The sequence below is a fragment of the Mastomys coucha genome, unplaced genomic scaffold, assembly GCF_008632895.1.
Source record: "Mastomys coucha isolate ucsf_1 unplaced genomic scaffold, UCSF_Mcou_1 pScaffold7, whole genome shotgun sequence".
NCBI classification, from domain to species: domain Eukaryota; kingdom Metazoa; phylum Chordata; class Mammalia; order Rodentia; family Muridae; genus Mastomys; species Mastomys coucha.
In genome coordinates, this window is record NW_022196913.1 from 106,934,820 (window position 1) to 106,961,005 (window position 26,186).

At 42.1% G+C, this 26,186-nt stretch overlaps 1 long non-coding RNA gene across 1 annotated transcript in view; it reads right to left on the minus strand.

Annotated features, from left to right (window-relative positions):
• Positions 1–17,435: 17,435 nt before the first annotated feature.
• Positions 17,436–26,186, minus strand: part of LOC116082112 — a 14,203-nt gene continuing 5,452 nt past the window's right edge. The window contains exons 2-3 of the long non-coding RNA XR_004115174.1: positions 24,737–24,824; positions 17,436–17,545 (exon numbers count right to left, since the gene is read on the minus strand). This is a non-coding gene — a long non-coding RNA (uncharacterized LOC116082112). The remainder of the gene's footprint in view (positions 17,546–24,736; positions 24,825–26,186) is intronic.

Below are 26,186 nucleotides of genomic sequence, written 5' to 3' on the forward strand. Positions count from 1 at the left end.
GTCACTAATATTTTTGGATAGTCACTAATATTTCATGATGACAGATAAACATAGTACTGGGAATAATTGGTGTCTTTGGAGACAAAAGGATGTTGGTGAATGGAAAAACCCATTAAGTCAGAAGGAAATGAAGACAACCAGCTGACTAGAGAAGCCAGCTGTACGGAGATGTTGAAAGAAACCAGTGAGTCTACTAGGCTAAGATTGGTGTCATTAGAAACACTGAGTGACACACTCTCCAGACATGACTGTGTACAGTTTTCCCATCTACTCAGTTATTCAGCATTGGCAGGTGCAACTGGGTGGGATAGGTGCCTCTCTGAGCTTTGCTCCTTTCATACACAATGGAGACAGCTTGGACACTATCCCTAGATGGCATAAGAAATTTCAAAACTGATGCCTAATGCAAGCCTTGAACCTTCATCATTGGTATTAATAAACTAGAACTCATGATTTATATTATATTTGTTCAAATAATCCCTTTAAAATAAATATCCTTAATAAAATGCAATTTCTAAATAAAGCTGAAAACTATCAACTCTCAGGTGGCACCTTCATCTTGCACAAGTAACTAAGAAGCCCCAGTTAATTTTTTTTACTCCAAATATCTAGGGAGAGAAATCCCCTTTATTTCACTTTTATTCTTCAGCCATATTTACCAGGACTTTTTTTTTCAGCTGTAATTTACAAATGTGAAAAACTGCCCCATCCAGCTTCCCACCAGAGACTTTGTTTAGGAACAAGAAGGAACTAGGCCCTGCTGTGTCCTCCTTCTGTTCCTGTCTTCTTTTCTCTGACACAGGCAACACAAAGAGAAGGAAAATCACACATTGAGAAACTCCTTGAATGCAAAACAGAAAGCAGACACACTGAAACTGAGACACAAGGGTCAGGGGCCTTTTCAAATCAGATCTTCTGGGGTGGGAGAGTATTAAGAAAGATGCCTTATTAAAATTTGCTCCTGACTCTGGGATAGCAGAAATTACTATCAGTCTCTCTGCTCTGGTTTCCTATGACTCTACAAAAGATTTCTCTTCTTGAAAAATGAGACAATAGGACATAATCATTTTCCTAAGTTAAACATTATAATGTATAACAGGTACTTGGAACAAAGAAAGATTTGGTGGGTAGGCAACAGAGGTATATGCAGATTACACATTCTGTATTAATCCTCCAGGGCCCAAGGGATGCCCTTCTTCCAGGGACAGAATCACACATGCTCTCTGATTTCACTCGGAGGCTTTTACAGAGCTGGTAGAGAAATATTTGGAGCCCAGGCATGATGATCACAGGGGTTTGTCCGAGTCCTACAGTCTTGGGGTTACCTAGAGTCTTTCTTCTACAACTGAGAAAGAAGGAGGTAAGGGGGCAGGGTGAACACTGCATGACAGTCAAACCAGAAGTGGAGGGAGGCTCCAGTTGGAGGTGGGCAAACCTGGTCTGAACTACAGAGAGTGCCACTTGCAAATGAGCTAGGCCCTAGCATGGTGCCTGTCACCCTACAGCACCCCACTGCTAGGGCCTTTTTGAAGTGAGACAGATATATCTCCCAGCAGCCAGGAACAGAAGATCTGAAGGTACAAAGACTTAGTGACAAAGCACAAAGTTGAGAGTTGCTCCCACTGTTTTGGGAAAATGGAGGGTGGGAGGTGTAAGGAAAGAGACAACCCTGAGCTTTAAAGGCCCACCAGGAAGGCTGATCCTCCTACACCCACCATCCACGAGGCTTGTAAGCACAGAGATTAAAGACCTTGAAGCTGGTTTGTGCGAGCCTTTTCTTACCCAGCAGTGGCGTTCCACCCTGCAACCTCTCCTGGGACAGCTCTGTTGGTGCTCTTTTCCAAAGGGGACACATTACCTACTGAGACATTCAGTCCATATTTCCAGGGCCCCTGGGGAACTCACCCCTGCCAGAAACTCCCCTAGAATTTGAAGATGATATCTCACACTCCCTTATCCCACCCCCAGTTTACCTTCTTCTCCAGGTGACCAACATTTTGGATCTAAGGCCTTGGGCTGTAGGTGGATCTAAACATGCTCTGCATCGGTAGTGCATAAGAGGTATTTGTGTCAGTATCTGCGGGCTGGAATATAACCTGGTAACCTAGTTTACCTAGAGCTCTGCCTCTGAAAGCAAGTATATCTCCTTTTATGAACCTTAATTGCCCATGGTGGGGGGATGTTGGGTGACCCTTCAGTGTTTTTGGCCTTCTTACCCCAGTAAGTCTCTCAGACTGGTCTCAGAAACAGCAACTGGGTATTGAGCCAATGGGTTTCACTTCACGCATACAGGGTTGGTATATGTAAAAGCCCATAGTATAACTTCGATCTGACACTGTCGCTCCTGTGCCTCCCTCTTGTGCCTCCCTCTTCTGCATTAGAAGAACTTTTGTCATTACATTAGATCGCCTATATAAGGTAGGACGATTTAAGGTCAGATGAACAGCAATCTTAATTCTACATGCAATTTGCCCTTTCTCTGTAAAGTAATTAACCACCTATCCCAGAAATTAGGCCACAGGCATCCTGGAAAGATCACAAGACCAACCAACACAAAGATCCCAGCTCTGTCTCAAAGGCTGTGTTCTGGAGATTTTAACAGATGGCATGTGTGTGTGTGTATGTGTGTGTGTGTTCGTATATATGCATGTATGTATGCATGCTGTATATATGTCTGCATGTATTTGTCTATATGAGTGACGTGTATATTTGTGTTTCTGAGTGCATGCTTAAACATGTGTGTTAATGTGTAAGTAAGTATACCTAAGAACAACCTTGAATGTCATTCATTGCATGTCTTCTACTTTTTAAAGGTATCTTAAACATATCTTATTGGCCTAGAATTTTGCCAAATAGGGTAGGTAAGCTGGCCAATGAGCCCCAGGAATAGCCCTTCTCTTCTTTCTATTGTCCCATTTCTTGAATTATAAGCACACATTGTCTTACCCAGCCTTTAGAAATGTGGATCTGGCAGACATGCCTGTCATACCGACCCTTGAGAGGTAGAGGTCTTTTGAATTTCCGGCCATCTTGATCTATATATATTAAGTTCCAGGCCAGCTAGGACTACATAGAAAGACCTTACCTCAAAAATAAATAATCTTGTTTTTGAAGTTCAAATTCAGGTCCTTGTTAGTGACAAAACTGGTTTTACTAACTGAACTATGTCCCCAGCCCTCTAGGAAAGTAGCTTACTGCATAGTCCTTTTTTGCCTGCCATGGACTCTTATGAGTGGTAGTTGATGTAACTTCATATATTATCTTTACTGAGTCATTTTATATAGATATTTATTCAAAGATTATCTTTGATGTTTCTGTGAACTTGTTGTTTTAGTTGATATTTACATTTAACTTGGTGGATGTAGTGGTTTGAATAAAAATGACCTTCATAGGTTTATATGTTTAGATACTAGGTCCTCAATTGGTGAAACTGTTTGGGAAGGATTGGAAGGTGTGGCCTTGTTGGAGGAAGTATGTCACTGGTGAATGAGCTTTGAGGTTTCAAAAGCCCATGCTATTTCCAGTTAACTCTGTGTCTCTGTCTCTCTCTGTCTCTGTCTCTCTATCTCTGTCTCTGTCTCTCTGTCTCTGTCTGTCTGTCTGTCTGTCTGTCTCTCTCTCTCTCTCTCTCTCTCTCTCTCTCTCTCTCTCTCTCTCTTTCTGCCACTTGAAGCTGTAAATTGGGAATACACCCACTTTTCTCAAGGAAGAGAGAATTCTCCAATCAATTGCCCTCAGAATTCAGAAACATCTTCTGAGATCAGGAGATGATTGCCTTTGGACTAGAACTTCAGTTCTTTCCTAGGTCTCTATCCTGTCAAATGTTGACCCAGCAAGCTGCCATGATCTTCTAGGCCAAGGCCTTAAAATAAATCTCTTTGCATACATGTACATACATGCACAACATGCACATTCTTTTCATATCATGAGATGATTTGAGGTTTGTATTAATTACAATAACTTGTCTAACAACTGTACTTCCACTGGGTGTAACTTCCATGAGCCATAAAACAGAGTTTCATTTCACATCAGGAGCAACCAATTAGCTGAAGTAAAAACAAGCCCCCAAAACCCAGTGTCTTGTGACGCTTCATTCATTGATACAGGTTGGATTCAGCTCTATTCTGTATGTTTTCACACCCAAAGATCCAGACAGGGTTAGGGTGTATGATCTTCTTACAGGAGGGAAAAATGAGAATAATCAAATTTAGTCCATCTGTATTAAGGGTTGAAATGAGTGTCATCTGTTGAACATATAAACAGATGACCATACAAAAGGAGAGAGTTGGGAAAGACTGGTAAGCTCTGTCTATTACTATCTTATTTAATCTTCATAACAAGTTAGCCAGGAAGGGCTCATAATTTCTATTTTACAAATGAAGTTATTATACTAGGGTAGGTATTAAGTTTGATTCTCTTTGGTTCTATAGTCCATGCTCTTCACCTGATTGCATTGTGCTAAAGAATTCTTGGGAGCAGAAGACAACTGACATTTCTTTAAATGTGGCTGTTTATTGTAGGAGCAAAAGTGGGCAGAATGGCAGGAAGTTCGGTTGATATAAATACATACTGCAAACCAACTAAGAGACAATTTGTGCAGTTCTCAGGGCTGATAGAATTGTGTCCCTGAAGTAATGGGTAAAGTAGAAGCTTGAATACTGTCATGCTCCACTCAGATCCTTCCTCTGAACTTCTGTAGCCAGGGCTCTTTCTCCCTAAGGCAACATGAAGAAGTAGATACCAAACTGGAAATTGCATTTGCTTTTCATCTTCTACTAGGATATGGGAGTCAACGATCCAGTAACACAATTGTTGTGTGCCAATTGCATTTGAAATAATTGCTGATAAAATCAGAAAGAAAACTTCAGCAAATCTGAAAACAGATTATGGCAGAACTCCCTGGTACAATGGGCTCATATTAAATATTGTTTCAGTGCTGGAATCAGCCTTCATATTGAATCTAGATGAACACTGGGTCACAGGATTTGGATTAAAGCCAGGTACAGTCAAGGCTCCTGTCATTTATAGTACTCGGATTCAGATCTGGGGGCTGATTCCTCATGCACTTTACCTGTCTCTAGCTCAAGTTCACAATCATCAAAGATTTAGACTCAAGAACAGAATTACTTGAAATTAGGGTCGTCTTCCTGATAGTACCTCTCATGTGCTCATGACATCAGTCATAAGCCTCCTGTCCCAAGAAATGGATATTGCTTTCTTTATGTAAAGAGTAAGACTTTGATTTTTTTCTCTACAATCCATGCAAGCATTCTACCACAGAGCCACATTTCTAGAGAGCATTTGATTCTTGCTCAAGCTCACAAATATAGTAATGGGCAGGGCTAGGAGCCACACCAGGACAGTTTGTTCCAAGGATGTGGCCACCTTGATCATCCTATTAAATCACCCTATCTTTAAATATGTTGTGAAGGATGGTATTTACGTCATATATTTCAGGGTCAAAACATACCTTCGATAATCTTATTTCCCTCTACACTGATTAGTCTAATTACATTACTGCCACTGCCTACTTTTTAAATGCCACACAGAGAAGAATGGAATGCAATTAATATAAACAACTATTAAAACATGTGCATCTGCAAAGCTGGATCAAATTGTGTTTTTAAGTAACATTGTATTTTGAATGAAAAAAAAAAACTCCATTAATTTGTTCACTCAACAAACATTTATTAGTGTCTCGATGCCAGTGAGTACCCTTACAGACCTTGTAGCAGAGAGATGAATGTGATCTGATGTCTCTCTTGAGATGCACAGATATCTGGAAAGGGAAACATCAAGGAAACCACTGTTTGAGAAGGCACTAGCCTCTCCTCTCCACCCCGGACCAAGCTTCTCATCACATTTCCAAGCCAAGTCACCCATAGTTCTTTTCTGTTCTCAGGATGCATTGAGTATGCTCATGCAGCTGTGAGCCTCCATTCTGTGAGCTTGTGTTTGTCTTCTCTGTAAGACCCCAGACTGATTTTGAGTATCAGTACTGATGTGTTTTTTTTCCCTCAAATAACTGGATATCATCTGATCCCTCTACTTGAGAAACCTGGATACAATATTGCCAAGCACCTCTCTCTTACTTTTTGCCCTGTTGGAAATTCAATATCTGCCAATGGAACTGTCCAGAGGGGCTGTGAAGTTGCCTCTCAGAGCTTCTTTATCCTTTGGAGTTTTCTGTGCTTACTGCCTTATATTAGTGTGAAGGCAAGTTTGCTCCCATTTCTACATACACTGTTATGGTTTGAATGTTTACTACCCCCCCCAACTCAGCAGGGTGGATTTCATCGCCTTTTTGAACTCCATTCTTTTCAAGTACTTTCCTGGTATTTGGACGACTACGGGTTAATTTTTCAGGATAAACCCAAACAATCTTCTGGAGTCTCATGAGAACATCCTTCTGAGGGTAACTGACCAGAGACCTAAAGATCCCCAACTAGGTCAGGGCTTCAAAGATTCCACCAATTCCAAATAGCATCACTCTGAATGTCAAACCTCTAATTACAATGGGCCTTTAGCCAAACAAACTGTATTCAGACCACAGCTTAAAGTTATAGATGAAGACTGCAGTATTCCACAGAGAGAGAGCTTATCAGAGAAGGACTTGAATGCAGACCTATCTAATGCAGGGCTTGCACTGGATGTTGTGTGTTACTCCATCTGGGCCTTAGGAAGGCATCTCATATATTGTGAAGATTGATGAGTTTGTGTGTGAAGAGCTCTCATCACAGTGTTTGCCATAGAATGATGGGTCAGTGTCAGTTGGCTTCATCACCTTATATATCTCCAGCATCTTCAATATCACCCACCTGCAGTTGTCAAATAAGGAGAGGTCTTTATAGGTGACTGGTTATGCAGTGCTGCCCTCTGAATGGATTGATGGTGTTGTAATAGGCACAAGTTGTTTCTAACAGAGCTGTGCTCTGCTTGGCACATGCTTGCTTGCTCCTCCACTATGCACCCAGAAGTTCCTCATTAGATGGTGCTTTGCTTTGGACTCTTGGTCTCCATAGTTGTACTATATAAGCTTCTATTGCTCCATTTGGGGTATTCTATTATAACAAAAGACAAAGGAAGGCTTGTCTACACACTCATATGATGGTTTTGCTTATGGCTCAACTGAGAAACTTGGTATCTGGATAGCTGGTAAAAAATTTCTAGATGTCTATTTAAGTGTTTCTGGGAGCAATAAGTATTTGAACCATCAATAGGCTGAGCAAAGACCTTCTCATCAACACGAGAGAACATTACCTGAGGGCCAGAGAGAGAAGAAGGTGAAAGAATGATAACTTTTTCTACTCTTTTATGTTGGAGCTCCTACCCCACACCCCCAACCTCAGCTCCTAGAGGTCTTTGTCCTCCTGTCTTTGGACCCTGACACTTAAAACCATGGCTCCCAGTTTCCAAGGCCTGTGGCCTCAGAACTGATGAACATTAAGTTTTGTGATTCTCCAGCTTGTAGCTGGCATGGGACTTCTTGGTTTCCATAACTGTGTGATCCAGTTCTAAGAATGAATCATCCTTTCTAAACCCTGGATGCACAATTGGTTCTGTCTCTCTGTAGAATCCTGACTATACCCTTTTCCCTGCAGTGTCATACATACATGAACATGTGCATGCACACACATGCGCACACACATACACACACACACACACACACACACACACACACACACACACGGAGAGAGAGAGAGAGAGAGAGAGAGAGAGAGAGAGAGAGAGAGAGAGAGAGAGAGAGAGAGAGAGAGAGAGAGAGAGAGAGAGAGAGAGAGATTTGGTGGCTAGGATAGTGAGTATTGCTTCATACACCATGTCCGTGGCTCTCCCCTACCTTCTCCCACCCCACCTGGCTGGGAGCACTTCAAATTTTCCTCATTCTCTTACGCAGAACCATCCAGCTCCTTTTGCTCTGTGTCCTCACAAGCCTAGGCATCCTTACAAATGTGAGAAAAAAAGAACCTAAAGCAGCATTCAGTTTCCTGATGTCTTTCACTTTTCACATACTGCTTTGTCATCTTAGAGAGCGAAAAACTTGTGTTTCCACCTGCTGTCCCCATTACCTCATTCACTTGACCAACTCACAGAACACACATTTTTTGCCAGCCCTGTGTGGTGCTCTTGCAACACAGAAGTAAGGTAAAGTCTTCTGTTTGAACTTCTGCAGCTCATTATTTGGTCATTATGAACATGACCCCATTGACACTGCACTGCAGGAGGAGACTTTAGGGGCCTCAGAGCAGTGCACTGAGCAGGTGCTGCCCTCCTCTCACTGTGACTGTCCACCTAGGCTGTCCCTTTTGCTCTGGGCAAAGCAGTCCTTGGAGTCTGGATCACTTAGCAGGTGTCTGGACATTCACTAAGCAGGCTGGAGGCAGCATCCAGATGAGATAACAACAGCTAAGAGTTAGTACCTGAAGTTTTTGCACACGTAATGAGACAGAGAGGTGGAGGAGGATGGGATCATAGTATATCTTGGGTCTAAGTGCCCTAGGAATGCCAGGCTACTGGAAAATGAGTCAACAGGTCTGTGAAAATCACCTAGGCATTAGGTGATAGAACATAGGCATTTCAAGAGGTGAAGGGCAGGATGGTTTGCCCAGGATGTTGTGAAGGACAACATCCAACTGCCAAATAAATCAATGCTGGACACAGGTAGCATCACTCATGATGGGATCAGAAACTGAGTCTCTTCCTAAGATGTGCTTCCTATGGGAGAATCTCTTAGTTCTTCTTGACAGATCAAACTGGTCTTTGCAAAGAAGGAAAGGCATGTCCAGGGGAGCCTACCCTGAGGTAAATTATATGGGTTCCTGGAGGATGAAGTAAATTGAGCAAGTTCCCTCTTGGAATATAAAAAGCACACATTATCCCTTGGGGATGGAGACTAATAGTAGGGACTGTTACTAATGCACAGGATGGATGCAGCCCCAGGACAAAAGAAACTCTCTTTCCCTTCTGTGGTCTGATTCCCATCATCTGGAGCCATAGTCTGTGCACAGACTCTTTAGTTACAGGTTCAAGAACCTTGTCAGTACCAGCCCTCAGACCCAGAGGTCTCATGGCACAGTCTGCCTTCAGGCAGACACCCAAGAAGAAACCCCAGAGGTCTTGGGAGTAGTTGGCTTTGGAACTGTCTGGACAGCAAACTCTGGAGGCCTTTGGAGATGGCGAGAGTTGGAAGGGAATGTAGAAGATCTCAGTGGAATGGGACCTCAGTCCTTGGCCTACGGCATGGGCAGTACAGCGTAGGGTTGTCCAGAACATACGGTCCATACTGCCCTGTTCTAACCTGGTCTATAGTGTGTAGCTCAAGATCATTTTCTTTCAGATAAGAAAACCAAGCAAGGCCTGAGGATGTTAAGTAAAATTTTCTAAGGTTTTAAAGCTTTGGAATTGACAGTCTAGTTCCTGAGATTCTTAACTGTTACATTCTACTTGCTTCTAAAAAATGGAGGCTCCAGTTTCCCAAAGCTCAAGGCTTAAATCTGTGGAAAAGGTTCTGTTGTTAGCTTTAAGTTGAGGAAAGATGAAAACTGAAACAGAGGTTCCAATATGATAATTAAACAAGTCTGTAGCAAGGTCACTTCAGTGTCATCTCAAAAGCAAGGGGACATGGCCAAGCCTCCACTGACACACTTGTGTGTGTAGTATAGTGGGGGCTGTTTAGTCAACTAGTGCTCCAAGTTCCTCAGAGCTCCATGACCACATATAAAGAAACAGTTGCCCAGAGAATTTCTAACCTTGTTGTCCTCTGGAGTACATGAAATCCCCAGGGGCTATGACACAGGACTGAGCATTAAGGGAAGGTTAGAGACAGGACAGCAAAATGAGACACAAAATTACTATGTACAAAGAAGGCTGAGAGACATGAGGGCAGAGTGCTATAGCCCAAAACTATAATAATAATCATTTCTATTTATCAAGCCATTTATTATTCAATCTTCAGCAATCTATGAAAACGATTCAGTTATTAGCCCTAATTTGAGGGAAGATGAAAACTGAAACCTAGGTTCTGAGATGATAATTTAACCGGTCTGTAGCAGGGTCACTTCAGGGTCATCCTGGTGGCAAGCGAAGGTGGCCACACCTCCACTCTTGAGTGACTTGGAGTGCCTTCTCCTGTTAGCCTCAAAATGTTTGCAGAACTAAAAGAGTTGAGTTGAGTTAAATTGGACTGGGAGATAAGAGCAGACAAGCCACCATTTATCAGGAAAGGCAGATGCAGTTAGGGGCAGGCACTTAGGACCAAACGAAAGAAAAACTATCCTCACAAAGTCAAATTTACATTTAATTTTTTTTTTTTTGCAAAGTAGACCAAACCACTTTAATGCTTACTTCAAATTAACAGTTACATTCAATTCATTAATATTGAATCTATCCTCACAGCCCAGGAAGCTGCTCTGTACCTTTCACAGCATGGCTGAGTTCAGAGCTGAGAACAGTGAAATGAGTAACTGATGGCCATTGGAGGAGATATAGGGATTGACAGGAATTCAGCGAAGCATCTTGAGCGATACCTGACACATGAGAGGAGTTTGGTTAATGCGAGTTGAATGAGTGCTTAATAAGAGCAAGGGAATCAATGAATGAGTTAAATGCTTGTTAATATAATGAAGTAGGGAAGAGCGAAATGATGTCCTGTGTGTCTGTCTAGTCCGACAGCACATTCAAAACCATATGAAGCTTGCAGAAAGCTCTAATTATCAGTTCAGGCAGTTTCGGTACCAAGGAGCACTGCTTTGATGGTGCACCTGTAAGAAAATGGGAAAGGACTTGGTAAGTTTCTTGTCCACCTTGTATGGAGATGAGCCACTTGAGGACAAGGCTGCAATTGTTTTATTCCTCAGCCAGTGTTCCAGAGAGAGAAGACAGACAGGTGCTGAACTACACTGTTTACACCTTCCTTTTCATTGGCATCCAGGGGAGCTTGCAGCTGACTCAGTTTGTTACCAAATAATGAGATGGATTAAATGATCTATTCGAGCATAATGGTTACTTCCTTAAGGACTAAAACCCTTAGTTTTTCCTTGTATCCTACAGAGCAGAAAGCCTGTAGGTGGAGTAGGCTCTTAACTAATAGGAGAGTAGAATTTTGCTCATTCCACAAAATAAGTCAGACCCCTGGGGAGCCTGGGAACTGCAGTGCACCGCTTCACTGTTGAGGGGAAGGGAGATGTTTTGCTGACAACAAGCATACAGGGATTTGGCTTTGCAGGAGACCTGGTTATGATTTTGTTTCCACCTCACAGGAACCTTGTAATGTATGGTACCTACCCTTACTTTAAGATGAAGATGTAGAAATATGAGAAATATTTTTCTCCAAAGTCTCACTATTGTTATGAATCAAAAGTCAGAATTTGAACTCATGTCTGTCTCATACAGTCCATCACATCAGGAAAACAAAAGACTCATCCTGTTTTGAGTGACTACTTTCATAGTGGCCAGATAAGGGTAAGACCAGACTGAAATTCCTTTCTCCAGTGAGCAAGTCTGGACTGGACTTTATTCACTGCATTGTCTGAGTGGCTGACCCATGCGCTGTGCAGAAGCAAGGGGGAGAGTGAAATTTCCTATACATTTGTCCCACTGTCTTGGTGAGTGGGGGCTGATAGTTGTCTACCCTGGGTACTGTTAGTTCTTTCAACTCTGAGCAGACAAGGGGATGAACAAGGTTGCAATGAATGTCACCTTCGTACTTCTATATCAGCCACAAATATTGATGTGCTTTTTTTTTTTTTTTTGGTGGAAGGGAGACAGGGACAGAAGAGTAAAGACAAAGAGAAGACATAAAGAAATAACAGGAGGGGGAGGGAACAGGTTCTTTTTTCAGAGGGGAAATTGGAAAAGGGATATCATTTGAAATGTAAATAAAGAAAATATCTAATTAAAAAACAAATATAGGAGAAAAGAAGGAAGGGAAAGAGGGAAGAAAGGAAGAAGGGGAGAGGGAAGAAAGGAGGAAAGGGAGAGGGAGGAGAGAAGGGAAGGGAGAGGGAGGAGAAGAGAGGGGGAGAGGGAGGAGAGGGAACAAAGGAGGGAGGTGAGAGGGAGGAAAGGAGGAAGGGGACAGGGAGGGGAGAGGGAGGAAAGGAGGGCAGATGGGAGGGAGAAAATAGGGAGGGGAGAGGGAAGAAAGGAGGAAAGGGGAGAGGGAGATGAGGAGGAAAGAGGAGAGGGAGGTAGAAGGAGAGAGAAGGTGAGTATTCCTATTAGGGATTTCTGTTCATCCTAAACCAAAGCTTAGATGCAGAGAATAAAACTACAATGGGGAAATATCTGAGCACCTTTAACAAAAGAAGACTGTGTGTGGGGACTTGAGATATAATCCAGAAATTACTAAAACTGAAATTGTAGTGTAAGTACCTTGCCTGCTGTAAGAGTTTTCCTTTTCCTTCCTCCCTCCCTCCCCCTCCATTCCTCCCTCCCTCCTTTTCTCTCTCCCTCCCTTTCTTTCATTTGTAACAGTTTTCTTTACAGCCACACACCACAGAAGGGGAAAAAAAAGAGGAAAGATATATTATGAGGAAAGTACATCATATTAGAACAATATCTTTGATATCCTGTCTACAGATCTTTAAATACAGCTTGTCCCTTCACTTAATTAACTGATTATTGCATAGAACTTAGTCTATGGTGAAACTTTGTTTTATTAGCATTGTTACCTAATGAAATAGAGATTATTTCAAACTATTTTAAAATGTGTTTTGAATATCAATAAAGGTTTTATATATCAAATTAAGCAAAACTGCCCTGCTGTACTTTCTTTAATCTCACTCTCATAGGTTTTCAATCAGTTGTGCTCTCTTGATTAGCATGGTGTTCCACTTCAGGGTCAAATTATACTGTAGAAGGACATAGCCTTTAAAGAATATGTGATCACACATATGCAGCTGCATGTAGCTACATGAGATAAAAATCATTGTTTTAGTGCTGGGTGTGGTGGTATATGCCTTTAATCCCAGCACTCAGAGGACAAAAGCAGGTAGGTGGATCTCCGTGAGTTTGAGGCCAGTGTGGTCTATATAGTTATTTCCAGGACAGCCAGGCCTATAGGAAAACAAATTTGGAATCAGTTTAAAATAAGATCAAGAATTCATAAATCATAAGATCCAGAGTGTCTGAGTGGATTTAACAATATAAGCTCATTGACTATCAGAGGTACGAAGACTGTGAAATAAGGGAAGGAGACTCGGGGTAGGCAGCCAGTGGAGATAACATACACGTGCAGAAGAAAAGTCCTAAGTTGTCCCATTTCTGCTCCTGGCGTTCCATGTCATGTTTGATATGTGCCCTCCCTAGGTTGGGAAATACAACGAGGCCACGTGCTCCTCAGTGCCTGGCATGTGTTCCTCGGTGGCTTCCTCAGTGGGATTGTGAATGAAGGAAGGACTGAAATTTATTTGCCTGGTGGTGGAGAGGGGTCGGATTAATAGCAGGCATCCTCTGAGCCATAATCATTAGAAGGAAAAGAGCAACCTTTTGGTTCACATGGATTTCAGTTTTACTCAAATGAAGTGGATTTTTGAAAACGTGATTGGCTTTCTAAACTTGACATATAATTATACATGCATATGTACATGACAAACTATTAAGTAATTTAACACTCTTTCTCACACACACACTTCTGGGTAAGCCCCGCAATATGTGCTTCTCCTGAGCACAAGAAAAGAATGCCCTGAATCTCAGTCTTCTCACCTCCACCTCCTTGAACATTCCCTCTATAATAGCTCCAAGACATTTCTTTTTACACTACATGCTCAAACGAGTTGTCAGAGTTGCTGTTTAAAACTACCACAGCTCAGAAACAAATCATTCTGGTATAAACGTGTTGGACATGAAATGTATGTTGATGGATTAAATAGCTTACAGATCTTCAACCTATTACATGAGGAATGTGCTAACAATTCATGTGGCTAAATAATGATGGGCTGTCACTTTTTTTCTTTTTAAAAGATTAATTCTATTGTATAAATTATGTGTATGAGTGTATGTCTATGTGTAATGTGTGCATGTGTGGGTAGGTACATGAAAAGTCTAGAGGAGGATATAAGGTCACCTAGAGTTGGAATGATAGGCAATTGTGAGCCACCTGACACGGCTGCTGTGAATGGAACTAGCCTTCTGGAAGAGAAAGTGCAGTGGGTTAGCCTAAGGCTGCTTGTATTCTAATGCTAATTTGCCCTCCCTCAAGACTGGTGCTTCAGAGAGCAGAGAGTCCACACATAGGATGCTGAGTGACCCGCACCCCCAATTAATTGTGATTAAATGAAGATGCCAATAACCAGTAGCTAGGCAGAAAAGAGATAGGTGGGGTTGAGTTTTTGAGGGCTTGGAAGTGAGAGGACAAGGAGGAAGGAGAAGGTTCAGCAGAGAGAAAGAGAACTGTCATGAGCTGAGCTATAAAAACATGGCTGTGCAGGCTGGTCAATTGGGGTTAAGAGCAGCCCAGATGGAGCATAGAAAATAGTAAATATAGCTCGGTATTATTGATAGGAAAATAGATTCTAACAGCATGTAATGTAGGCAGCTGCTCAGCTATTGTAGTGCCTAAGGCTATTTAAAAATATATAGGCTGTGAGTATGTCTCTCATCCAGGAACTCAATGATCAAGGCAGGGTAGGTGTTTCTGCCTAGAAGAAAGAGCAGTATATGCCTTTAACTGATGAGTTATCTCTCTTTCCCCCTCTTTCTTTTTCTCATTGAACAAGGAGAAGTTGAGCTGGTACCTATGGGTTCATGCTACATGGATGCATGTTACCATAGAAGAAAGTTGAACACCAATCTCTCTCTCTCTCTCTCTCTCTCTCTCTCTCTCTCTCTCTCTGCTTTTCTGTCTCTCTCTCCCTCTCCTCCCCCTTTCTGCCTCATGCTTATGGATCAAGATAGAAGTTCTTTAAGCCACTGCGTTAGTTTCATGGTTATGGTCTCTGCACAAAATAGAAATATAACTAAGACAAGATAGATGCCATGTCAGAGGTGGCACAGTGTATCAGTGTGCACGTGGGAGGGAGCAGGGAGTGACAAGGAGGTCATGGCATGTGTAGATCCAGCTCAAGTGTACACTTGGACAATGGGTCAAGAAGACATAGCAGTTATTCTTGGAAGAAGTCTCACCATTTATTCTAGTGCCTCATAGACCTGAAAGCTGAGTAAACTTTAACCTAAATTTCTTTTGATATCACACACACACACACACACACACACACACACACACACACACACACACACACACGTATAAGCATGCGGGTGGGGTGGGGAAGCATTTATCTGCTTCCTTCCCAGGTCCTGAACCTGATTCCAATCTTTTGGCCTCTTTGCATATCCTCAACTTGCTTATCAGAAGTGTGCCCTAATTCTTGCTCCAGAAAGTGTGCCTTCTTCAGGGAAAGTACTTAATTCCGAGATTATTCAGACGCTGCTTCCAGCTGTGAAGAAAGCATGCGATTCACTAGCAACAGAATCACTGGGATCATTTTTCTCTCCTTGTTCTCCCTTGCCTCTCATCCAGTGTTGTCAGGACTTGCCAATTTAGCAAGTCTGCAGCCCTGTGCAGCACATAAAAAGAGACAAAGGAGGAAAATGAATGAAAGAAAAAAAAAGGAAAGAAGAAGGTAGGGAGAAGAGAAGGGAGTAGGTGTTATTTCATCCCCTGGAGGCATTTGAGACTAAAGGTGGCCCAGAGCCTGATTTTTTTTTTCCAGATGAGATCAAGGGTCTGTAGGAACTCAGAATGTTCCTGGAAAAAGTGGACAAAAATCTTCCAGCAGGATTTGGCTTCATAGGTAGAAAAAGCCTCAGGAGAAATAGTACAGGTATGGGGTCAGAGTATGTAACGCAAGCTGAAGGGTCCATTGTTGGACAAGTTACCCCATCCTCAAGGATTCCTTGCCCTTCCTCCACCACCCCTGCAAATGGGGAAAATGTGGAAACCTACTACTGACTGTATCCGTTACTTTTCTCACTGCTGTGACACAATCACCAGAGGCAGCATAAGATGGAAGAGATTCTTTGGGCTCACAATCTGAGTGTGCAGTCCATGGTATGGAAGGCATGGTAGTTGGAGGATGGGGCAGCTCATCACATTTCACCCTCTGTCAGAAAGCAGTCACAGATGGATGTCCTTGGGCACTTTCTCATTTGAATGGAGCCCAGGACTCCAACCCAAGAAATAGTGTCTATACCTTTAGGATGGATATTCTCATCTCAGCTAACTCAATATAGAAAATACTTCACAGTAATACTCCGATACTTGGCTTTTAGTTGATTCTAGAGCCCATTAGGTTGACAATTCATACTGATCATCACAGGACTCATTTAAAGAGTGATCAGGGAAGTTATGAAAATGGCTCCAGCAAGACCCAAGTGTTTCACCTATCTGGCAGCTCATCGCTAGGACTCTGGTATGACTGAGTGGTGATGTGCCAGCGTTTGGTGTTGGAAGGTACTCTATCATGACTTTGAAGTCTGACCTGCATGGCTGTGTGGAATCTGAGAATTGGGGATTGCCAGATTTGATGAATGCTTATACTTGAAGCAAATGGAGAGTCATAGAGTGGCCAGCTTTTGTTAACGCTGTTCATGTGTGAAGGTTATTGCTTAGTATGCACATGAGTTATTTTATTTACAAAGAGAAGCTAGAGAGATGGAGGCTCGGTTGGTAAGGTGTCTGCTACTCAGGTATAAGGGCCTGAGTTTTGTTTCTACAACCTCTTTGAACAGGACATTCTTGGTAAATCTCTCTATTTATCATCTATCTGTCTGTATGTCTGTTTGTCTGTCTATGTATGTATGTATGTATGTATGTATGTATGTATGTATCTATCTATCTATCTATGTATCTAGGTAGGTAGGTATGTATGTATGTATGTATGTATGTATGTATGTATCTATCTATCTATCTATCTATCTATCTATCTATCTATCTATCTGTCTGTCTATCTGTCTGTGTGTCTGTCTGTCTGTCTGTCTGTCTATCTATCTATCTATCCCTATCTACGTACCTACCTAAGTACCTATCTAGGATCCCTTGTAGCCCAGGATAGCTTTAATCTTATGATGTAGCTAAAGTGGGTCTTGAATTCCTGATCCCCACGCTTCTACTGAAGTGCTGCTGGGATTATTGCTATGCTTTTCCATATTCTGGAATCATTCTTTATCACTAACTCTAGATTGGTCTTTTTAGAAAATTGAATCTCAATGAGAAATATTACTGTATTCTTTTGCTCACATAACAAATATAAAGGCGTCACTTGCTGAAGACATGGATTATCTTTTTATTGTTCTAAGCACTAGTCTTGTATGCTTCCATTATGTCTCTTACTGATCTTATGAGATTGGCACTTACAAATTGACATTTTATTTAATTTCAGTCCATAATGACACTGTAAGGATGACATTCACAGTTCCATTTTATAGACTGGGTCTGTGGCACAGGGAGGTTAAGTCACTTCTTTAAGTTTATAGAGCTGATTGTTGGCCTTTCTGTCTCCTCCAGTAGACTATAAGCTTTATGAAGGCAGAAACCTTATTCCAAAGTCTGAAACAGTAAAGGACAAGAGATATACACAGTCTATACAGTGGCAATACAGGCATAAATAGAGAAAGCAAGCATGGAGGGATTTTGGACCTAGTGAGAACAATTTTTTTCCTGAATCAATAGCCACCTGATTTTTTAAAAATATTTTTTAATTATTTTGTTTTACTATTTTAAAGTGCACTGATGGATTTGCCTGCACATATATCTATGTGAGGGTGTCAGATTCCATGAAACTGGAATTACTGGCAATTATGAGCTGCCATGTTGGTGCTGGGAATTGAAATTGGGTCCTGCAGCAGAGCAGCCATCTCTCCAGCTCCAGTGGCCACCTGATTTAAAGCATACATTTCACTTGAGATACTAAATAAGGCTCTTTAGTCTTAGTAACAGTGTGTGTGTGTGTGTGTGTGTGTGTGTGTGTGTGTGTGTGTTTATACTCATGCCCACAGGTGTATATGTATGTGTAAAGACAAAAGGTCATGTGCACATTCACATGTAAATGCATGCATATCCATATTCTTGCATGTGTACATGGGATGGAATGATGGGGGGTTAACATTGTGAAAGGTAATTTAATATGTCTTACTTAGTTCACAATCAAGCTAGAAATGGAGATTAGAGGTTGTATATGTGCCTAGTATGTGCAAAGCCCTGTGGTCTTTCCTTAGCTAGCAGAAAGAAGAAACTTGAAACACTATAAAGGAGAGGATAAGGAAAGAAAACAGTGTAAAATAGGTTAAAAGAATCTGATGAATACTAAATCTTTATGCTACTGTACATTATTACATTGGGACATGCCCATCCAACTTATTGATGGGCTATTCCCCAAACTCAAAGGTCTGTGTGGCTGCAGTGACATTAGAATAAACCATCCGAATAGAAAGGACCAAATCCTGCTGTCTGTTACTGGTTGAATAAAGAATCTGACCTTCGTCTGAACCAACAGCGTGGGAGACCCTGTAGGGCCTTAAAGGAGGAAGAAAAAACAGAGTTGCATTTTTAAAGATCAGTGTGGTGCAGCATGGGCTGTTGTCAAGAGAGATGCCAGTGATCATAGTATCAGGGAGGAGACTGGACTATGAGATAGAAGGAAGGGCTAGGGCAGGGACTGGGAGTTCAGGGACTCATAGGAGGAAAAAGCCACAGGAATTGCAGACAAAGCTACTGGGGGTGTAGGGAAAGGGCAAGGCTTCCAGACCTCTGGAATAATAGAGGAATCATTCAAAGGAATAGAGAACCCCAAGAGAGGACAAAATTGGAGCTATTTGCTAGAGAAAGGACAACTGCTTCTATAGACATAGGAACACAAAAGCAAGAACACAGCAGTTCCTTAATCAGAGACTCACTTGATTTAAGGACACTTAGGCTAATTGAGGGGCCTGTTATAAAAGCACGTTTGACATCTTGGGGAAAACACCCAAAGACTAACAATCACTACTGTGTGCAGCCTGTGATCCTCGGCTCATTCTGCAGAACTAGTCAGAAGCCACATCCCCTGCCCTGGGTCTCCCTTTTAAAATGTTCTTTTCTAGTACAACAGGTTCTTCAGCACAAGTGGTGCTGTTTCTTTGCTGTGTAAGATTTTATTCCTCTCTGTATTTTAGAAAACTCAGAAGACAAATATTCATCACAGGAGCAATTTATATACATTTTAAAATATGTATTTTATACAGTTACTTGGTTTCCTAAGCAGCTGTGATGGTTTGAATGAGAAGTGTCTCCTATAATCCTGAGCATCTGGACACTTGGTTCCCAGACGGTAGTGCTGTTGGGGCAGGTTTAGGTGGTGCAGCATTGCTGGACCAAGTCTGACACTGGGGACAGGCTTTGAAAGGAAAAAGCCATCCCTCCTTGTAGTTTGCTGTAAGCAGGCTCTCAGCCATGCCTGCTGCTTGCTACCATGCTTCTTTGCCTTCATGGACTCTTGTCCCCCTAGCACTGTAAGTCCAAATAAACTCTTTCTTCTATAAGTTGTTTTGGTTGTGGTATTTTACCATAGCATCAGAAAGCGACTAGTAGAGTAGCCTAATTTTTAAAAGGTGCTCATGAATTTATTACCATGCCTGTCGTTGGCTAAGACACTTACTGTGTGCAGGTGACTTAATCTGGGGTTGTAATGGCCTAGGATTAAGAAGGGAAGATGGAGGAGAGCATCAGTCCTGGATACCTCAGATGAAGACAGCAGGAGTTGGATCTCTCCCCACTCCCACCCTAGTGCCAAGAATCCAGCTGCCCCACCATCAACCCTAGTAAGAATTTGTTACTCTGACAGTTATCGGTTACCAGGCTTCACTTCTTGTTTGACCTTACAAGGTTCCTCTTGTGTCTCCTCCACTCCCACCCCCAGCCCTACCCCTGTCTTCCAGCCCCTCAGTATGCAGATGAGGCATCTTCCAACACCCCTCTCCTGGCCAATTCTACATGGCCACATAAGCCTTGCTCCAGATACGCTGGCTACATCCCCAAGGGCATGAGTACCCCTTACCCCTATCCTCATTGAACAGATTCTGTTGTCCAAAGCTGTTCCCAGGTGTATGTTCTTTGCCTGTGCACTCACTGCTGAACACACCCCCAAAGTTTTTCTCCCTCCACTACAGCCCTGTGAACAATGGCCCAGGCTGTCCCAAGATGAAGAAGTGGGCACAGCCAGCAATTTAAGTGCACAATATTGCTCTATCTCAGTATTCGTGTGAGGGAGACATTGATGACTGAGGAAATGGCGGCTCAGTGAGGTTCTGTCTTTGCTGAATTGTATCATAACTTAGAATTAGAAAACCAGGCTCCAAAATCTATGTTCTTTCTACTGTGCCTCAGAAACACCTTAGGTATAATTTCAGTGTATCTCTAAGGGCTCAAAGCTTGAATCTTGGTTGGTAATGTTAAGAGATGGTAGGACATATATGATGTAGGTCCCAGTAGAACATCTTAATCCTTATGGGTCCTGTCTTCAGAAAGGTTAAAGCTGTGTTCATGAGAAGCCGAGGTATTGAGAAGGTTGCTATGAAAGTGGAAGATGAACTTCTTCTCTGGTCTCTGGATCCTAGCTCAGCCTTTGAGTTCTTTCTCTTCCCTGTACTCCCAATCAATCTACCTTCTGTGAAGCCCCCACCATAGGCTGAACTGACAGGATAATCGGATCCTGGAATTCAGCCTCCAAATCCCCAAGCTAAGTAAACGTCCTTCCGTACAAAGTACCCAGCCTCAGTTATATAGTATAGAAACTGAAAACAGACTGATATAGTTTCAAAGTAGAAAGGCAGAGGAGTCTTCTCCATAAGCAAGGTTAGGGGGAAAAATCAAAGCCAAAAACAAACAAACAACAAAAAATGGGCATTGTTTTTCAAACTTATATTGATGCTCATTAGCTAATGATGCTATCTATGGAATAGGTTTCCAAAACTAACTCTTTCCTAGAATTCTTCATTATTCCCAGTTTTGTAATGAAAGACAAAGAGACTCCCCCCTTTTACTGAGTGACTGTCCTGTGATTGAAGGGGCAGTTGATCTGGGAATCACTAACCCTATTTCACAGGTGAAAGGGGGAAACAACTTGACTACATCCATTACATGTTGGTAATCTGTGAAAAAGAATTCCATTTGTAACTTGCCAAGTCCACTGCTCTTCTATTCATGAGGGGATGTTGGGGCCTTTTGTTTGTTTATTTGTCTATAAAACAAAATGTCAAATCACTCCTAGGCCATGGAATGCTAAACAGTAAATTTGAATGACTTGTATCAATAAATCACTGCTTGATTTTTAATGACCTTAATCTCTTCCTGGACAGATAAAAGTAGTTTTTATTTGACCTCAACATTCAAGGGAGGGTAGTATTGCAGACCAGTATCAAATATAAACAAAATAAAACAAAACCAAAATCTAAAACCAACCAACCAACCAACCAACAACCAACCAACCAACCAACCAACCAACCAGCCAGCCAGCCAACAAACAAAATACCAACTGAACAAAATTTGTTTACTGAATTGACATTATTCTCTTTTTCTAAGAAACCATTGCATAGAACTCACTATGTTTCTGGTCCTGTAGAAAAGAACTCACTCTGTAACTGGTCATATTGTAATCATTCACTGTGTAGCTAGTCATGTTGTAAAGCACTCACTATGTTCCTGGTATTGTTGTAAAGCAGATACTGTGTACCTAATTATGCTGTATTTTCAAATATTAACTAAAATTTATCTTTATACCAGTCCAGTGGAGTAGGTGCTGTTTTGACTCTCCTTTGACAATTGAGAGTCTGTGGTCTACTTAACCATTTAGTTTCTTAGGTCCTTACCCAAAAATGGAGAAAAATCATCCCACTACTTGAAAGAGATGTGTGAATTAAATTAGGCACTAACCATGAGAAGTGTTTGGGATAGTATACAGCATTCAACATCTGCCCTTACAGACACAACACCAAGCAGCATACACAGTGAGTTCAACTCCTTTCTTCCTACAAGTCATCAAGGGAAAGGAGTCAATGTGTCTGACTTTAGCCAAAATGCCCAACAGTGGGGATATGGAACCTGAAGAGACCACCTTCAGTAGCCACACAGGACCCCCAGGGGAAGGATAAAGACACCAACCCACCTACAAAATTTTCAACCCTGTCTAAAAGAAATACAGGAAAAAAAATTGGAGTAGAAACTGAAGGAATGGCCGACAAGTGACCCATCCAACACAACTTGGGATTCATCCCATGAGCAGGCACCAATCCCTGACACTACTAGTGATGCTATATTGTGCTTTCAGGCAGGAGCTTAGCATAGCTGTCCTCTGAGGGGTTCCACCCAGCACCTGACTGAGCCAGATGCAGATGCCCACTGTCAAACACTGGATGGAGGGTAGGGACTCCTATGGAAGAGTTAGGGGAAAGATAGAAGGCCCTGAAGGTCATGGCAACACCACAGGAAAACCAACAGTGTCAACTAACCCCTGGGAGCTCCCAGAGACTGAGATACCAATCAAAAAGCATATTCGAGTTGCCCCAAAGCCCCCAGAACACATGCAGCTTAGGGCTGCCTTCTGTGGCCTCAGTGGGAGAAGATACAACCTAATTCTGCAGAGGATTGATGCACCAGGGTGGGGGGATACACATGGAAGACCCTATCAGAGGTGAAAGGGAAGGAGATGGGGGGGAGGGGCCATAGAAGGGAGCAGCATTTCTGATGTAAATATATAAATAATTTCTTTTTAAAAGTCAAAGGAATGATCAGCACCAAGGGCTTGGACAGCACCCTCTTTGCCTCTTCCAAAGCAGTATATGGTTACAGCAGAGTTCAGGAGTAAGTGCTTGTTAGTCCTTGGGAGAGTAAACCCACAGGAACCACACTTTCATACTCCACTTAAGAAATACAGGGCCACTTAGCAAGAGCATTCCTTAAGGAGCCAGCTTCTCCATGCCAATGTGACTTTGACAGTTGTTTGCACAATGAGCTCTTTTCAACAGGATCAGACACACAGTGAGTTCTTTGCAAAGGTTTCTTTAGATAAAGAGAATATGGCAACTCAGTAAACAAATTTTGCTCAGTTGGTTTTTGGTTTGTTACCTGTCTTCAGTCACGTCTTTGTTGAAGGCTTTGTTCTACCTCTATAGCTGGCATAGACTTCGTTTTCCTTGCCTCACTGTTAGAAGCAGGATGGCCAGGTTTTCTGTTGATTTCCCACACTGTTTTCTTCCCGTTCAGTTCCTTTCTCCCCACCTTAACCTTGTAAATAACCTCTTTGTAAAATCCTGTTACAGCCCTTTTTGAGTACACAATTTCTTTCCTCTCAGGACTCTAATAAATTGAAAGGGAGTATAAGGAAAAAGAAAATAGAAAACTCACTGTGTGATAACACGGTAAGAGAAAACAATACACTATTACAATGGAGATTTTCTGTGTGAGGGCATAAGCTAAATCTGTGTGCGCTTGCTCATCTCATTCCTTCATTTGGCTGGTGAAGTGATTATATTAGTTGCCTGACTGTGATACTTAGGTTTTGAGCACCTTTTTGAGAGCAAACCAGGTTATGCCTGCATAATATTGAGGTTGACAGTGCGCCTGTTCCTGCTTGGTGATAAATGGGGGCGGACTAAAAAGATAGGACGTTAAAAGTCAGCAGGTCTCAAAGCTGAATCTGATCCCATACCGTCATCTCTGATGCCCGTAAGAAACGATAACCCTCAATGGGCAGCACACACTTGCCTTCCACGGGTATTCTCCCAGTGGCTAGAAGCAAAATCTCATAAGACAATAACTCCAGCACCAGATTTTACTGCATTTCTATAAAGCAGGCAGCTTCTGCCTGCACCATATCCCCAAAAGCCTATTCCTCCTGCTATCCACAGTTCTCAGAAAGGCAGTCCATTCCTCCTCCTCTCGTATCCCACATATACTGATCCTACGAGCTGTACTTAGATATATTCTAAGATGTAAAGCCCTAAGGTGGGTATTTTCTTTAAATAGTGACAACTACATCAAACTATTGTTTTAAATTTTGAGCCTCCCCTGGAAAATATGAGAGAGTTTGATTGTAGTAGTTCAGTGGTAGTAGGAGTGTCAGCGATAGCCATGACAATTGCAGGTGCCACCTCGGTAGGAGGTTGCCAGTTGCTTATCAAGTATCCACTCTTTTTCCTTACTGAAGAACTCAAGTTTTGTTGGCGATGGCAATGTACCCAAGTGTACTGGTTAGTTTTTGGTCAACTTGGCACAAGAGAGAGTCATCTGGGTTGGGGGAACCTCAATTGACATAATACCCCAGCAGACTGGCCTGAAGGCAAGTGTTGGAGGGGCACATTTTTCCATTAATGATTAATGATGATGTGGGAGACCCCACACCACTGTAGGTAGCATTACCCCTAGCCAGACCAGGAGAGCCTTGGTTGTACAAGAAAGCAGGCTGAGGAAGCCATGGAGAAGAAAACCAGGAAACAGCACTCCTCCATGGTTGCCTTGACTTTCCTCAGTGAAGCTATATTGTGGACTTATAAGACAAACAAAATCCTCCTCCCACCCCAAGTTGGTTTTGGTCAATAATTTATCACAACAGAGAACCCTACCCAACCAGAGCGGTGAGAAAGCACTGCACCTGTGGATGCTGCCCCCTGGAAACAAGGATGCTTACTGAGGTGTGCGTCTTTAATGACACTTCATGGGGCTTCAGGGGAGCATCGCATCAGCAGAAAAGGGTGAGCAAGTGCTTACCATTTCCTCCTTGGCTTTCATCAGACCTCATTCCTGTTTGAGATGAAGTCATGATGCCCAAAACAGAAGGAGAACAAATCTGTCAGGTCTAGGATGGCAAAGGAAAGGAACTTAGTACATCAATAGCACCTTGTAGCCACCACACTGGCTGCACAGAATATACTTTGGGACTTTGTGAAGGGTGAGACAAAGCTCATTTATTTGGCTAGGTACTGACAGCAGGGTTTTGATTCTGGATCACATCCTGTCACTCTGTACTGTCAATGTCAAAACCATTGTCCAATTAAATGGCTAATTAGCACATGAATGGGTGTTATTAGTAGTAAGGAATTAGTTATAATGCTATTCAATCAGTTGAATTTAAATTTTAAAATAGAGTAGCCCATGAATGCATAAATTAAAACTTTGTATTTTTTTGTTCATCATTGAAAATTTTGAACTGAATTGTGATGTGCTATGGAGGCAAAATACTAGATTCTAGAGATATTACCCAAAAAGAGTATTAAAACTCACCAATATTTTTAGATTATCGATTATAATATTGAATACATTCTGAATGTATTGGGTTGAATAAATGATTTTGTTATTGTTTGTTTCTTTTCACATTGTTGACTTCTAGACAAGTTAAAGCTATATACACAGCACACATTACCCCTCCCCCCTCCCATGAAACAGTGATGTTCTACTGAGATGGCATTTGTCATGTTCTCACAGCTCCTGGGCTCAGCACCTCACATTTATCTCACGAGGATCATAGAGTAACTTCTTGTAGGGAGTTATCTTTCCTTTGTTTTTCTAAAGAAGCCTGAAGAGGATGCTTTACCCCAAAGTCCCTAGCTGACTAAGGGGAGGCTACGGGCTGAGTTTGGCTCTTAAGCAGGTGGTTTCAACTAGCATGTGCTCCTGGGAGCTCAGCTTGTATAACTGTGCATAGATCATTAAGCTTTGTACATTGAAATGGTGATTGATTGCAGACCAATCTCCAGTAAGTGTAGCTAGAGAGACCAAGTAGGACCCACTGAAAAGATAATATCAACTAAAGGAATCTGGCATACTGCTGAATGCCAACCGCCATCCAAGGCGGAATGAGGTTGATTAAGGATGCCCTGCCTCCCTCCTCCATTAACAATGAGCAGGGGTTTGGGGAGGATATAGCCACCTGGTATAAATCCCAGCAAAGCAGGGCTAAGAACTCAGATGTGTGTGAGCTAGCAGTATGTAGTGGAGAAAGCAGAGAAAGAAATGTTTGGCCGTACATAGCTTCTCTTAAAGTTACTGACGAGAAGTCTACTTTTGTTCTGAAATATTTTCTTTGGGAATTCAATGTTCTTACATGACTATACAACTTCACGTCTGCTCTTTCTCACAACCAATTTGGTAAGCTTATCTCATTTTGCTTTAACTACAGGAAAAAAATTATGAGCCTGTATTCTTTTTTTTTTTTTTTTTT